Genomic DNA, 11,200 nt, shown 5'->3' on the forward strand with positions numbered 1-11,200 from the left:
CTGGAGAATATATCATTCCAGTCAACTACTGGACATTACCTGAAATCCCACCAAGAAATTATTGTCTTCATATTTTATGGTATTATTCTTCTGTAGCCATATACCATTTGTTAAAGATAGTAACGAAGAACAATGCTTAAATGTTTGGAAAATATCTGAAGAAAAATTAGTTCCATTGGTTCCTTTAGTCAAGTGTCTATAAAAACATCTATCCTCTCTTGTTTTACTTACATCAGGAACAAATGCTAAATGAATCTGGTTTTCTATCTTAGAACTGCCCAAACTTGTCTGCACTTCTGCAGACTTGGCAGAATATTTTACAGAGGTCTAGGGAAATAGTTGTCAACATGAGTTGCCTTTTAGTTCTCATTCTGTATGTATTGCAGCGCCTGAATCAGTACTACATAAAAACCAGCTTTTGTATGGATTTGCACATTATCCCCCAGGATAATTTTCACAAGGACGGGAATGGATAGAACTTGAGGGGAAATCTATAATTGCTGTGCTGCGTGGGGAAAATATAAGGAAGAACCAGAAGGTAACATCAAATCCAAAAATCTTTTTCATGACGAGAGACAAGCTATCTTATAAATACAAAGTGAAACTCAAGAAATTGTATTACTTAATTTATGAGGACCACTTGCTTTTGTGACGTTGTTCATAAATCTCAGTGCAAAATGAAGTTTTAAAGATTTTATGGGAAGAGGGAACCATCCTATCCATTCTGGAGAGCAAGCATTGGAGGGCATCAAAAGGTGCTTTCTGGAGAATTTGGCTAATGGGCAACAAAGATGATTGTGGCTGATAGCTTTGGGGCATATTATAAGTTACAGGGTGCACAAAGGCTGAGAAATCTCTTCCAAACAACAGCCAGTGAGTCATATATGAAATGCCATGGGGTATTTCCACTGCAAAGAAGGGGGAATTTGAAGGCTGTTTTTATGGCCTTTCCTTAGTTCTGCAGAAATCATGGCAACCATATAAGCTGACATTCATCTGGATAGATTCTGCAAATGCAAAAGTTGGAAAATGAATAGTTAGCATTACAATTCGACACGGTCTTCCTGAACTAGTATGCCCATCTACCTTACCATATTTCCAGATAGACCACCCTTAGGGGCCATTTCCTGATGCAGAAAAGAGACTGTAAGCATACCCTGATTTGGTAAACATAAAGTGGCTTATTTTCACTTCACTTCCGTTTCACTGATTCTGCAGTTTGCAGTATCTAGCAGCTCTGTGCTGGAGCCCACAGCTTTCTTTCTTCCCAGTCCTAAGAATTTTGAATGCTGAAACTGAATTATGGCTGCTCATGCATTTTTAAACCTCAGCCTCAGCCAGCCAGCCTGCTCACTTACTTCATCTCATTATGAACTATTCTGGCCACAACATACTTTGGACTATAGCCGTGCATTATCCAGTTAACTAAACTGACATCCAATGATATTTTCATGTAAATCAGACTTCATGAATCTGGTACCTTCCAAATGTGTTGGTCTACAATTCCCTATGTCTACCCACAGAAGAATTCTTGTCCGAGCCTATAGATTGGGAGCTAAATCTACACAGCCTCGACCCAGTGCTAGAAATTCTGGTGATGCAGGACTTATTTAAATGTTGTAGGCAAAGTGCTCCCTGACTCAGAGAATGTGGGCATTTAAGAGTTCAAGCCTAGAGATGTAGTTTATGATTAAGAAACTGCATTCTTATATTTACTCCCACTTACTTACAACTTATTCAGTTGTAGGGCCTGTCTCACAAGGAAGACAGGCACTTCTCGAAATGCTGCTAACTGGAATCTGGTAGTTCCAGGAGCAATGTCATCAGTGGCTATTGGCCAGAGCTGGTGATCTACCAGCCTTTGATTTTATCTTGTGAACCTGATCTTTTGGCCTCCTGGAACAATTCCTCTTGGCAGGCTGTCTCTGGAATCAAGCTATGGACACTGAATTGGGTTCAATGTGCTTACTGCTACTTGAACTCTGCCCTAGGCCACCTGAGAGTTACTAGTTGCCTTCCCTAGAATTCCCAGCCATATTTGGTGGCAATTCTTGGAGGTGTAAATGAACTCATCAAGGACACCAGATTTGGGAAGTCTGACATCAACCTTCAACTTCATTTATCATAAAACATGGAAGACAATCTAATCAATGCTTTACCTATAGAGGACAAAGGAATGGAGGATGAGTAGATGCAAAGACCTAAATGACTGCTAGATGGCATGCAAGAGTCAAGCATTTTCTGTATCTCTTTGCTCCCATCTAGTGGTCATCCTAATCTTTGAAGCCCAAATGTATTATGTTTAAACATGAAGTAGATTAAAATGAAGGAAAGTGTATGGATAAAGTAAAAAGTGAGTGGGCGGTTTCACTTCCAGTTTAAACCAGATCAGAAAGTTTTCCTTTTTCTTTTAATTAATTTTTATTAAACAAGCTTTTTACAGAGTAAAAACAATGCAAATTTAAATGAAAAAGAAATAAAGAAAAGTAGCAGAAAAGTGATAAGTAAATAGGAAAGAAAAAAAAGAAAGAAAAGAAAGAAAAGAAAGAAAAAGAAAAAGAAAAAGAAAAAGAAAAAGAAAAAGAAAAAGAAAAAGAAAAAGAAAAAAAGATAGAAAGGAGTGGCTTCTGGTCTTCTTTACAGCAGTTACAGTATAAATCAGAACATTTTCCTATCACCCATCAATGCCCGATAGCAGCTAGAAAGGCCCAGCCAGTACCTGCTACATCAATAGTTACATGTGTGCAGGTTAGAAAAATAGAATGGCAATTAACACAATGTCCAACTGCAGCAAAATAAAAGCAACTGCTTCACAACTTCTCACCAAAAACATCAGGCCCTCTGGAATTGTTTCATGAATATCACTTCACTGAAGTATATAGCGGGCAATTACGGCATTACTAATTGCAATCGGATTCTAGTCAGAGTTCAGTGAACAGCCTGGCAACTAACCCATCAGTCTCCCATGTTTGTTCCATTAGTAAGAACTGACCTGCCGCTTAAGGTTTTTCTTTACGTGTGTCTCATAGCCCTGCCTTTCTGTCCATTCGGTTGCTAGACTTCCTCCTTAGAGGCAGGCCTATTACTTTTACTCTGACAGGCTTTACCTGACCCTTAAAATGGGTTTAATAGGATTATTAATAATTGAGAATGGGTTAAACTCTTCACAGAACTAGATCTTTAGAATACAGCATTTTAGGAACTATCCAGAGAATTCCAGACTACCCCTAAGGCAGGAAAAATAGAGCCAAGGAAGGGAAGGATAGGGCCAGGCCAGTGTCAGGCTCTGCCTGCGATCCAGTAAAGACACAGACGCTAGCATAGGCTTAGGTTCTGGCTTTACTGAGGAACAGAGTGCATGCCCTTTGAAAAGCTGAGAGTGAGGGGAGCGCGCCGGAACGGGATTTAAATAGCCCGCGCCGGTCAGCGCTCCACCCCACCTTATTCCAGGTGCGTCCCACGAGTCCCACTGGTTCCGTCCCTGTCAGGTGAGAGGTCGTTAAGCCCCCCTGCGCCCCGGGTGTCACCTCGATCGCCTTCCTGAATGGTAATGATCCATTGCTGGGCGATCAGGCTCTTAATCTTTGACAGCTCGGGCACGCCTCTCTTGTTGTTTAGTCAATTGCTTGTTGGCAACTTTGTATCGCTGTCTTCCGCACCGCTGGTCTCGGTTGTTACTTAGTTTCCTGCACCTGTTGCTTTCCTTTGTGTTTCATAGTTGCCTTTGCCTTAATCCACCAGGGAACCATTTCCCTGTATTGTCATGCGAGCCGTTGCGATGTCACAAGCATCTCAACGGTGATCATGACGGCCAGAGAAAGAAGAGATTTTGCTGGCATCGAGATTTGTGCTTCTAGATCAAAGTAAAGCCAACTAAATTCTACATTTTGTTTCTAGTAGTAGCCCAATAGAAATCCTGATGAAACTCCTAGGCAAAGGAGGATAGAGGTACTGGTTGCTAATAAGCAAAGATTAATCACATGGCTATTGTGTTGTAATCACTGTTCAATAGGTCCTTATTCAGTAGGTCTGTGAAATGCTTTTTTAAAGAGCTGACATGCTTAGGGGTATTTGCAATCTCCTCCATGTGAAGGAAGACTTTCTGATCTTTGTCCTTACAATTCCAATTAATTTGGTCAAAGGCCTCTAACGTTTCAGCATGTTTGAAACAAATATGTTTTTAAATCTCATAATCAATTTCTAGCACCCTAATTTTACAGTTCTTTCTCATTACTCACTTTTCCTTTTTCCACCCCCTACCCTGCCCCCCACCCCAGTTCTGGATCAAAAGCCTGCAGGATTGGAACAGCATATTCATAAATGAAATGGAAAACACTGAAAGATTCACCACTCACCGTCTATTAGGACTGTCTATTAAAGGTAAAGGTTTCCCTTGACGTAAAGTCCAGTCGTGTCCGACTCTAGGGGGCGGTGCTCATCTCCGTTTCAAAGCCTTGGAGCCGGCGTTGTCCATAGGACACTTCCGGGTCATGTGGCCAGCATGACTCATGGAACGCCGTTACCTTCCCGCCGAAGCGGTACCAATTAATCTACTCACATTTGCATGTTTTCGAACTGCTTGGTGTGCAGGAGCTGGGACGAGCAACGGGAGCTCACCCCGCCGCGCGGTTTCGAACCGCCGACCTTCCGATCGACAGCTCAGCAGTTTAACCCGCAGTGCCACCGCGTCCCTAGGACTGTCTATTAGGACTGTGCAAAGCCTGGATTTGAATATAATTTGGTTGGGTTATCACTTCAAATCAAACTGATGAATCAGTTTGATGCATCAAACAAATTGAGTCCCATTAAATTCAAATTCAAAACAGTTTTGTTTTTCATGCACACCAACTTTTTATCAATTTGAATCAAATCCATTTGAAGTGTAAATCTGACTAAACTCTTCCATTCACATTCTTTTAGATTTTTTTTTTAGATTTTTTATCCCACCTTTATTACTTTTATAAATAACTCAAGGGAGTTATAATAATAACTCAACATACCTAATATTCCTTCCTCCTCCTATTTTCCCTACAGCCACAACCCTGTGAGTGAGTTGGGCTGAGAGAGAGTGACTGGCCCAAAGTCATCCAGCCGGCTTTCATGCCTAAGGTGGGACTAGAACTCACAGACTCCTGGTTTCTAGCCTGCAGCCTTCACCACTAGACCATTCCCAGTCTTAAAAGAATATTGACATCTGAAAATAGTAAACTCTGTCTCAGATAAAAAATTATTATGTGTAATTACTTGTTCCCATAACCTAACAACTTTGTTGTTGCTGTTTATTCGTTTAGTCGCTTCCGACTCTTCATGATTTCATGGACTAGCCCACGCCAGAGCTTCCTGTCGGTCGTCAACACCCCCAGCTCCCCCAGGGACGACTCCGTCACCTCTAGAATATCATCCATCCGCCTTGCCCTTGGTCGGCCCCTCTTCCTTTTGCCCTCCGCTCTCCCCAGCATCAGCACCTTCTCCAGGGTGTCCTGTCTTCTCATTTTGTGGCCAAAGTATTTCAGTTTGGACTTTAATATCGTTCCCTCAAGTGAGCAGTCTGGCTTGATTTCCTGGAGGATGGACTGGTTTGATCTTCTTGCAGTCCAAGGCACTCTCAGAATTTTCCTCCAACACCACAGTTCCAAAGCATCAATCTTCCTTCTCTCAGCCTTCCTTATGGTCCAGCTCTCGCAGCCATATGTTACTACAGGGAACACCATTGCTTTAACTATGTGGACCTTTGTTGTCAGTGTGATGTCTCTGCTCTTAACTATTTTATCGAGATTTGTCATTGCTCTTCTTCCAAGGATTAAGCATCTTCTGATTTCCTGACTGCAGTCAGCATCTGCAGTAATCTTCGCACCTAGAAATACAAAGTCTTTCACTGCTTCTACATTTTCTCCCTCTATTTGCCAGTTATCAATCACGCTGGTTGCCATAATCTTGGTGTTTCTGAGGTTTAGCTGCAAGCCAGCTTTTGCACTTTCTTCTTTCATCATAAGGCTCCTCAGTTCCTCTTCGCTTTCAGCCATCAAAGTGGTATCATCTGCATATCTGAGATTGTTAATGTTTCTTCCAGAGATTTTAACTCCAGCCTTGGATTCCTCAAGCCCAGCATGTCGCATGATGTGTTCTGCATACAAGTTGAATAGGTAGGGTGAGAGTACACAGCCCTGCCGTACTCCTTGCCCAATCTTAAACCAGTCCGTTGTTCCGTGGTCTGTTCTTACTGTTGCTACTTGGTCGTTCTACAGATTCGTCAGGGGGCAGACAAGATGACTTGGTATCCCCATACCACTAAGAACTTGCCACAATTTGTTATGGTGCATACAGTCAAAGGCTTTAGAATAGTCAATAAAACAGAAATAGATGTTTTTCTGAAACTCCCTGGCTTTTTCCATTATCCAGCGGATATTGGCAACTTGGTCCCTAGTTCCCCTGCCTTTTCTAAACCCAGCTTGTACATCTGGCAATTCTCGCTCCATGAATTGCTGAAGTCTACCTTGCAGGATCTTGAGCATTACCTTACTGGCATGTGAAATGAGTGCCACTGTTCGATAGTTTGAACATTCTTTAGTGTTTCCCTTTTTTGGTATGGGGATATAAGTTGATTTTTTCCAGTCTGATGGCCATTCTTGTGTTTCCCAAATTTGCTGGCATATAGCATGCATTACCTTGACAGCATCATCTTGCAAGATTTTGAACAGTTCAGCTGGGATGCTGTTGTCTCCTGCTGCCTTGTGATTAGCAATGCTTCTTAAGGCCCATTCAACCTCACTCCTCAGGATGTCTGGCTCTAGCTCACTGACCACACCATCAAACCTATCCCCGATATTGTTATCCTTCCTATACAGGTCTTCTGTATATTCTTGCCACCTTTTCTTGATCTCTTCTTCCTTGCCATCTTTGTTTTTGATCATACCCATTTTGGCCTGGAATTTACCTCTGATGTTTCTAATTTTCTGGAAGAGGTCTCTTGTCCTTCCTATTCTATTGTCTTCTTCCACCTCCGCGCATTGCTTGTTTAAAAATAATTCCTTATCTCTTCTGGCTGACCTCTGGAATTTTGCATTTAATTGGGTATATCTCCCCCTATCACTGCTGCCTTTTGCTTTCCTTCTTTCTTGGGCTACTTCTAGTGTCTCAGCAGACAGCCATTTTGCCTTCTTGGTTTTCTCTTTCTTTGGGATGTATTTTGTTGCTGCCTCCTGAACAATGTTGCGAACTTCTGTCCATAGTTCTTCCAGGACCCTATCTACTAAGTCCAGTCCCTTAAATCTATTCTTCACCTCCACTGCATATTCCTTAGGAATATTAGTGAGCTCATATCTAGCTGATCTGTGGGTCTTCCCTAATCTCTTTAGTCTGATCCTAAATTGTGCAAGAAGAAGTTCGTGATCGGAACTACAATCAGCTCCAGGTCTTGTTTTTACCGACTGTATAGATGTCCGCCACCTTTGGCTGCAAAGGATGTAGTCAATCTGATTTCGGTGTTCTCCATCTGGGGAAGTCCATGTATAAAGCCGTCTCTTAGGTTGTTGGAAGAGAGTGTTTGTTATGCAGAGTGAGTTGTCTTGGCAAAATTCTATCAGCCTATGTCCTGCTTCGTTTTGTTCTCCCAGGCCATGCTTACCTGTAATTCCAGGTGTCATTTGACTGCCCACCTTAGCATTCCAGTCTCCCGTGATGAAAATAACATCTCTTTTAGGCGTGTTGTCCAGTAGGTGCTGCAGATCCTCATAGAACTGCTCTACTTCAGCTTCTTCAGCATCTGTGGTTGGGGCGTATATTTGGATCACTGTGACGTTAGATGGCTTGCCCTGAATTCGAATTGAGATCATTCTGTCGTTTTTTGGATTGTATCCAAGCACTGCTTTAGCCACTTTACTAGTAATTATGAAGGCTACTCCATTTCTTCTGTGGTCCTCTTGTCCACAGTAGTAGATCTGGTGGTCATCTGATGTGAAGTGGCCCATTCCAGTCCATTTCAGTTCACTGATGCCCAAAATGTCTATCTTTAATCTTGACATCTCACCAATAACCACATCCAATTTGCCCTGGCTCATAGATCTTACATTCCAGGTTCCAATGGTGTGTTGATCCTTAGAACATCGGATTTGCCGTTCACCACCAGCACCGTCGGCCGCTAGCCGTCCTTTCGGCTTCGAGCTAGCTGCGTCATCACATCTGGGGCTAGTTGAACTCATCCTCTGTTCCTCCCCAGTAGCATTTTGACCATCTTCTGACCTGGGGGTCTCATCTTCCAATGGTATACTGACATATCTCTGGTTGTACTGATCCATTGAATTTTCACGGCAAGAATACTGGGGTGGGTTGCCATTACCTTCCCCAGGGATCATTACCTTCCCCAGGGATCACATTTAGTCTGACCTCTCTGTCATGACCTTCCCGTCTTGGGTGGTCCTTCATGGTTTAGCTCATGGCATCATTGAGGTACTGAAGCTCCAGCACCAAGGCAAGGTAACGATCCTTTGCTGAAGGTAACAACTTTAGGAATTTGCAAAAACATACATTTTAATGATGTGTAATTCTGATTGCATCTCCAACAACACAAACATTTACATACCTCTTTTAAATAAACACAAAGGGGGTCCAGTAAGTTTGAAGCATTATTTTTGTTGAATAAGCTATACTCTTAGATCTACTGAAGTGTTTTATATGGATGTTAAGATTTCCAATTCCTTATTCTATTCTGTATTTTAAATTTGCATGTCAAATTGATTTATCAATAACAAGTATTTATACAGACTAATTACAGGGTATGTCTCATAAGATTTAGTGATCACTTCTAATAACTTAGGTGTCTGAAGCTGAAAACACCACCGGCCAAATTAAGATGTTAATGATGTTGTAAATGCAGCCAGTGGCAGCAACAAATAATATTTATTCTTTAACATAGGAATGATAAAAACTCATTGTTATCATAACTGATCTAAAGGAAAAATCCCAGCATCTATTCAAATCCATCATATAACTGTTTTGTAAAATCAGTTATAAAATGTGGTTTACCCTATAGCATTCTCAATCTGGCATGAGAAAAAAGGATTAAAATGCCATTTTCAAGAAATAATGTAGACTGCAATTTTTGAATTGATGCAGTAATAACAGGAGAGATGTCTAAGCTAATACATTTTGAACCCAATTAACTAAAGATATTACAGTATGTGAGAATATTACAAAGGGGCCTCTTGGAGGAAAGATAGGGCCATATCCTTCTGTTGTGGGAACTGCATGGTTGAAACGCAGGATATAAGTAGACAAACATTGAAATTCCCTTGCCTACCCTTCCATCCAATGAGGAGGAATATGTATTTTATGCAGCACCTTTTAAATGTTGAATAAAGTGCTGTGGTAAGAGAGACTGAATTTTTAAAGACCCAAATGTTCTATAAAATATAATGGAACCTAATTCACAGGACATGGAATCTGGTACTGAACTGACGTGGGGAGTCACTACTTCTTTTTACTGCTTAAGTGTCACGTAAGCAAACTGGGACTGTACAGAGAGCTCTGACTTGAGGAACACATGCAGATTGGTAACCTGAACCTTGATTTATACAGAGAGTGTACTGGGGATGTTAGTTGCTGCTTTGCCTCAGGCAGTGGTATGCCTTGGACTGACCAGGTCATAAGCTAAGTAGAATTACTTAGGTTATGAATTAGGAATCATAAGTAATATATGTTGAACTTCAGCTCCCATAATCTTGAGCTGTCATGGCCAGTGGATGAGAAATTGTGGGGAATGAAATTCAGCTCATCTAAAGGGCACCAGGTTGGGTTCTAAGCTGAGTTTCAGCAGTCTTCAAAGTTGCAAACTAAAATGACCAATCAGAAGTCAGACTGAACAAAGGACTGATCAGGAACCAACACCACCAAAACGACCAATCAGGATTGGGCACAAACAAAGAACCAATCAGGGACCAGCCCTCACCAACCTGCATCAATCAGAAACTAGCTCAGCTAAAGACCAATCAGCAGTCAGGACACCTGGCTGTAAAGACAGGAATCCAGTCAGTCCCTGTCCAGTTGTCTGAGCTCTGCATAGCAGACCACCTTGCCTCTGAAGATGCCAGCCACAGTTGCTGGTGAAACATCAGGAAATCTGTTGTCCACTGTCACAACCCTGAAGTCCAACACTGTCCAACAAACACCAGTCATGAAAGCCTACACCAGTATATTGCAAATTAAACTTTTCCAATCTGACTTGGAGATATTAGGGACTGAGCCAGTACCTTTTACACCAAAATAAGTGTTCTGCTACTGACCCACAGACACTGCTCTATCATGGAGCACAAACATCAAATTTTCCTAAAATTATACCTGCCCTAAGGATTCCTTCACTGAAAAAGAGGAGAAACTGCACAGAGTATTGAGTCTAGGATGAACCTGTAGGCTTGCAACTTCTGAACTGTGAATGAGAAATGTCAAGTTGTGGTGAAGTTGTCTAGCCTCCCCCAAGTCATAATGAAAAACGGTGCTTGAAAATATAGGCCATGAGGCATAGTGCCCACCTGAAGCAGAGCCTTCTCAAGACCATAGCCTTGTGAGTTACCATGACTGTGACAGCAAGGAATGTCTCAAGCCTCAGTGTATATATATAGGGATCTACACCACCAAGTTCTTCATTGCTTCAACATCCAATAACTTTGGTTCTGTTGCTTAACCTTGACTTTGCCATGATACAGAATCTGTATACTTGGATCTTCCTGGTTTTTTACTCTGGATGGTCTACAGATAGCCCTTTCTTTTATTTCCCTTTTATTTCCTTCCTCGACCTCAGTGACTCTGGACTCTTTACAATCCTGCAATTGCTTCTGTCAAAGTCTTATTGCCAGCTTCAGCCATGAAAGTGGCACAACAATTTCTATCCATTGGCAGAGAGACTTTTATGCTTGGCACTAGGTGAAGTCTTTGGAAAGTCCATTGACAATCATGCAACTTGCAGTAATTAAGCATGAATAACAGGGAGTTACCTCCTGAAAACAGGGAAAGGGTTTTTATCTTTTCACAACTGAGATACCAGGCTGAAACAATGAGAATTATCTCTTCATTAATACTACCTGAGACTTCAGACGCACTTCAGTACCCCAAAGCTGCAAATTAGGCCCAACCAAACTTTTCACAGGCATGATTTTAAGCAAGAATCTAGCCTTATAGCTTGCATCAGTCATGACTTCCAGGGGCTGAA

The 11,200-nt window shown here is 41.7% G+C and overlaps 1 long non-coding RNA gene across 1 annotated transcript; it reads right to left on the bottom strand.

The window, feature by feature from the left end:
* Window positions 1–544: 544 nt before the first annotated feature.
* Window positions 545–10,374, bottom strand: LOC134489359 (uncharacterized). Its single transcript, XR_010067113.1, has 2 exons — window positions 9,948–10,374; window positions 545–1,007 (listed from the first exon to the last, which is right to left on the bottom strand). It is a non-coding gene; the product is annotated as an uncharacterized LOC134489359 (long non-coding RNA).
* Window positions 10,375–11,200: the final 826 nt, after the last annotated feature.

This window comes from Candoia aspera, chromosome 2 (assembly GCF_035149785.1).
Source record: "Candoia aspera isolate rCanAsp1 chromosome 2, rCanAsp1.hap2, whole genome shotgun sequence".
Taxonomy (NCBI): domain Eukaryota; kingdom Metazoa; phylum Chordata; class Lepidosauria; order Squamata; family Boidae; genus Candoia; species Candoia aspera.